The sequence below is a fragment of the Cavia porcellus genome, unplaced genomic scaffold (assembly GCF_034190915.1).
Source record: "Cavia porcellus strain 051 isolate PalLab524CR breed Dunkin Hartley unplaced genomic scaffold, mCavPor4.1 scaffold_5, whole genome shotgun sequence".
NCBI lineage: Eukaryota > Metazoa > Chordata > Mammalia > Rodentia > Caviidae > Cavia > Cavia porcellus.
The window spans coordinates 22,807,829-22,813,282 of NW_026947488.1; the positions used below are offsets into that span (position 1 = coordinate 22,807,829).

The 5,454-nt window shown below is 46.3% G+C and overlaps 1 pseudogene; it reads right to left on the bottom strand.

The window, feature by feature from the left end:
• Window positions 1–2,065: 2,065 nt before the first annotated feature.
• On the bottom strand, window positions 2,066–4,098 carry LOC100715305 (WW domain-binding protein 11-like; annotated as a pseudogene).
• Between the last annotated feature and the right edge of the window lie 1,356 nt (window positions 4,099–5,454).

The window sequence follows — 5,454 nt, forward strand, 5'->3', positions numbered from 1 at the left end:
CGCATGGGGTCCCCCAGGCAAACAAGTGCGGAGGGCCCCGAAGGGGAATTGTGCAGGGTTTTTAAGGGCGCAGGGAGGCAAGCGAATTTACAGAAGCAGATTGCATTGGTTAATTTTGAGCAGGATAGGACTTGGCAGAAGTTGATTGGAGGGGTTTGGGGTTGAGTAACCATGGAGACTGGGGGTCCTAGCCCAGTCACTATGTGGCAGAACAGAACAGTTACTTGTCTTACTTATCTCGTTGAGACAGAACAACCTTGCAGGTGCATTCTTTTTTTGCTCGGTTCTGATAGCTCTGGGGAGTTAGGCATTTCTTTCTGCTCGCTCTGATAGCTCTGGGGAGTTAGGGAGTTAACCCTTTCAAAAACAATTCCACTGCTACCTTATTTGGGTTATGTAAATTGATGGTTCTGCATATATTTATCTCTGCAAATTGCAGAGATGCCATTCTTGCACCTGGCCAGCCAGCTCAGGTTACTCAGTAATCCCAACTTCCTCACTATCACTCATCCCTGAGCAACCTCCTTTCTTTACAGGATAATAAATGCTGGGAGAGGCCTAGGATCCAGGCCGTGGTCTGCATGTCCTCATGAGGATTGGATCTAGGACCCCTTGGCTGCTCTTAACTTGGAGCATGTCTTGGTGTCTTTACTCTTGCCATGGGTTGGATTGGTGATGGGGGATTGGAATTAACTTGCTAGGATTCCAATAATGTCTCAGTGGGATTACAAATACAACTTTTTGGATTGTGAGGAAAACTAGAAAGAGGATTACAATACTTGGATGACTGAATTCGATATTTGGGTTTAGAACACTTGAATGCAAAATATTCATCCTGAACTAAATCAATGATTACTTTTATTTTCAGAAGATTTTTCTTTTGAGACAGTATCTTTAAGAGGTCCATTACAGGCCTGAGCTTGAGATCCTCCTCCCTCAGCCTCCCAGAGTACTGGGATTACAAACTTGTGCCAGGGCACCCCACTTCAGCTTTTCGTTTTTGCCAAGACCCAGTCCTGGAGCCCCAACTTCTGTGCCCAGTGGCAGGGAGCCTTGCTAGAGAATTTTTTTTTTTTTGGTCTTTTTGCTTTTTATCAGTACCGGGGATCGAACTCATGACTGCCTGCTTGCAAGGCAGGTGCTTATGCCACTGAGCTAAATCCCCAGCCCTGCTAGAGAATATTTTGAGGGAAGAGAGTACAGGCTGGTAGCTCTGCAGGGGTCTGGGGCTATTACTGCACAGGTGTGGCCCTTTAAAGCAGCCTAGCTAACCCCTCCCATGCTGTCCTCATCCAACCCCAGATAGACCTTGGTTCCTAGAGAGGAGGACAACCCTCACCACTGCTGAGAACTCTTATTCCAGTGCTGTGGTATTGGAGGTGACTTCACTCATGCTGTCATCTGTGGGCTTTTCCAGCAAGTTCAGTAAAGGCCCAGCTATGTCCCAGCTGAGGCCCAGCTATGCCAAGAATTTCTTTATTGCTTTTCCATAATTTTTTTCTCGATATAGAGCATTCATTTACTGTTTTACATGAAACAAAGTTTGGTTCAGTGGAAATAATTTTAACCAAAGAAATGCACATTTTCCTACCCACTTATCCTGCTTTGAATTGGGGAATGACACTGCAATCCATTTCCCTACAAGAAAATATTACAAAATACTTGCATGAAAATATTACAAATAACTCAAACATTAAAAGTAAGATGAAACAAACAGGTTGTTTTTGAGAAATCTCTATCCCAGGGCGCGCAGCCCACAAGAGAGCCAAAACCAGTAATTCAGATGCGCCTGGCCACACATTTCCCTTAACTTGGAGCCAGGAAGGACTGGGATGAAAACAGTGGTGGGAAGAGAGTGGATGTCAGCAGCACTGCTTCTGTAACCGATCTTCAGGCTGAAATACCCTCTTCTCGCGGGCAGGAAATTCCAAACAAGGCTAAGTTCTGGGATATTCCCTGAAGTGAGATTCGAAACCCCCCTGACAGCGGAAGCAGCTCTTCCCCTAAGTTTTAATGAGTGTCTTGCTCCATGAACTGCGGCTGTGGACAGAAGCCTGTTTCTGCATCAAAAGTTGCCCTGCAGCCCTTCCATCTCTTTCAGGAAAGCTTCATAAATATCATCTTTAGTTTGTAGTGAGACAGGAAGAGAAGGACAAGATTGGGGGCTGCTTTGACAAGAAGCAAGGGAAAATCATCCTCTGTCTTTCTTTGGGGAGCAGCAGTTGCCCCTATATTATCAGCACAGTGGACACAAATCAAATATTCTCTGCTTTGGGATTAGTGACTTGGCACTGATGGTTGCTGTGGCTTTCTTCTCAGTAGAGGCTGCTCTCATGGCATCTGCCTTGGGTTGCTGCATTCAGATGTATGGGCACTCAACACCCCTGGGTTGGGCAAGGGACTGGTGGGAAAAGCCCAAGTGGGGCAGGTCTACGTGGAGGCACCAGATGTGGGCATGTCATTCCAAGATGGGCAGGAAGGATACCTAGAGGTGTTGGGGCAGGTATCCTGGGTCGAGGACCCCGAGATGAGGGCCAGGAAGCAGCCCTGTTCATGGTCTGCGGTCAGGGAAGGACCAGGGATCCAGCCTGGTGGGGGTCCTGGAGGTAAAAAGCTTGGCAAAGGTCCTCAGAGTGCAGGCACCCCATGTGGTCTCAGGAATGGAGGAGGTCTGGAGGTGGTCAGGGAGGACGGCCTGTAAGCTGTTCAGGAGGCCTTAAAGTTGGGGTGGGTGGTGGTCCAAGAGGATGTGGTCCTGACATCCAAGGTACCTGAATCTGAGGAGGAACAGACTGTAGGGGCGCCCCCTGCTGGGAAGAAGCAGTGGATGGGCCCTCAGAATGAGAATCTTCTTTCTGCTGTTTCTGTGATTGCTTTTCTGCTTCAGAATCATCAGAATCACCTGAATTATCTTCATCACCGTTCTCTCAAACTTCCTCTCCTTCTCATCCCTCTTGAGGGATTTCCTGACCTGCCATTCGCAGCATCATGGTTTGAAAAGGAGTCAGCTCCTTCGTGTTCTTCTTTTTCTTGATTTTCCAGGCATATCTGCAAACCTCCATGCAGACCTGCTTTCTTCTCCTCGGTGCTGTTTTGCTCATTATCAACACAGTACACACACTCATCCCCCTCACCTTCTCCATCTCACCTGTCTGTGTCACTGTCATCAATACTGTCATCAGGCTCCTCTTGACTCACAACCTCAGGGCAGCCATCATCTTCATGGGTGCTGGAAACACCATCGTCCTGACCACGTTGTGCAAGATCAGGACTGTGCAGCATGTCTTCCCCTCACCTGCGAGAAGGAAGATCAAGAGCAAAGCCCACTTTCTGGCCATACATCTGCAAGACTTGCGGAGGAAGTAGACCAGGTGGAGGAACTGGAGGCTTCCTGCCAGGGGGAAGACGTGGAACACCATGTCCAAGAAGAGGAAGGATAGAAACTGCTCAAGATGGAGGTCCCTAGGCTGAGGGCTCCTTAAGGATGCAGGGTGGCTGGGTGCCAGGAAGTGGAAAGTCCTGGATTAAGATGCTGGAAGAAGCGTGCGGCATCTCTGGCATAGGGATACTCTCTACTTCTACATGCTGAGCATTCTTGACAGCATCAAAATATTGGCTATGTTGAGGCCTTTTCTGCTCATATTCTACTTCTAGCCTTCACAATTCTTTGTGAATATCTGGAATCTCTTTTCTATAAAGTTGTAGGATACAGTCAAAGATTTCATAAAGATTTTTACATTCACAATATTTTCATTTAACTGCAGTTATTGCACTGGGTTCAACCCCACTGCATCCAAGTTCTCCATGTCCCGGATAATCCATTTGGGATCCTTCATCTTCAAACTGCAGCTCAAACCACCTTGTGCTCTTTTTTGGTCTTCTTGAATTATCTTTTCCGGGCTTCCTTTCGAGCTTCATCAGTAGAGTTCATAAATTTTCCACTCTTGGCAGCTGATGTTTGTCTCTGTCTAATATTGACAGCCTATAATGGTTTACTTATTCTTACAAAACTCACAATTCTGCTGGGCTCCACAACTGCTAAAGGGGAAGGGGGGATGATTTTACTCACAGGGACCTTCACCTCTGCTTCTCCTCCATCACTTTTTATTTTCATTGAAATCTCACCACATTTGAGGAATGGTAGCGTTCATTCAGACTCTGCTACCCAGTTGCTATGGATTTCTAGCTTAAGGAAATAATCTCTCACAGTCCTTGTAGCATTGTTCATTTAGTGGGCATCACACTGTAACCTTGAGAGCCAAGCTGCCAGTGCCTGTGCACTCTACACCCCAGAGTGATGTTTGCAGGACCCTGAGCTGCCCCTCATCCCCATCTCTACTTGCCCCTTGGCAGAAGGAGACTTAGACCAGAGTTGGGAGGCTAGTCTACATTTTCACAGAGGACATTGAACCAAAACCCTTATGAGTGATAAAACTTAACCTTGACCCAGCTTGAGTTTACCTGTATCTCCCAGGTGACCTTGCAGGACTTGCATGTTCTGGTCAAAGACATAGGATTTGGGGCCCAGGTAAAAGAGCTTCCAAAGTCATTGGGACTAATATTATTAACAGCACTTGCTTCAGTTGTACTCTAAGAAAATAGCTTCGTTATATGTGTATTATAACAAAACCTGTAACACGGGCTTACTGTATGTGTTTTCCTTCTTATGTCTTTGGATGACCTAACTGATATGTTAATCAGTACTCTTCTCTGTAAAGAATTGTAAAACCTTACGTAATTGATATGTTAACCATTGTTGCCCTCTACAAACAACAGAAGTTGTGCTAAAACAAACTAACAAAGGTTGTTAATCACTGTTAGGCGCCTCTATTCTCAGCTCTATTTTCAGCTTTTTGTAACTTTCTACCCCTTCCCACCTGTTAGTGTTAATGAGCTGTCCTGAGATAATTAGCTTTCTACTTTATTCTCCAAATGTTATTGCAGATAATTCTTATCTGCAGGATGGGAGTAACTCAAAAGGCGCCAAAGGCTCCCAAGGTTGTAAGAACTAAGTGGACAGCTATACAATTTCCAGATATGGGTCAACAAGTTTGATGGCTCTGCAGGTTTCTTTGCCCCCCCCCTTCTCCTCCAGCCTCTTTTTAAAGTCCTCCCTTCAGTTTCTGGCACGCGGTTTCCAAATTGGCTCCCGGAGACTCGTCACCAGGCCTGGTCTAATAAAGCCTTTGCTCCCCAAATTTCAGTCTCTTGCTTCCTTGGGTTTATACCGGGGTCTGAGTTATTACAGCTTCGATCTAGCAGGCAGGGCTTCCAGCAAGGAAGTGCTCCCTCTGTGTGCTTTCCTGTATCTTTGCACTGGACACAGGCCGACAGGCCCAGGTTAGTCCTTAGCTGATCCACAGAGTGTTGCTAGTTGTCTCTAAGTCTGTTGTCAGTCTGTTCTGCTTGTGATGAAAGCATAAACTGTGCTCTCTTACACAGTGTTCATCATCT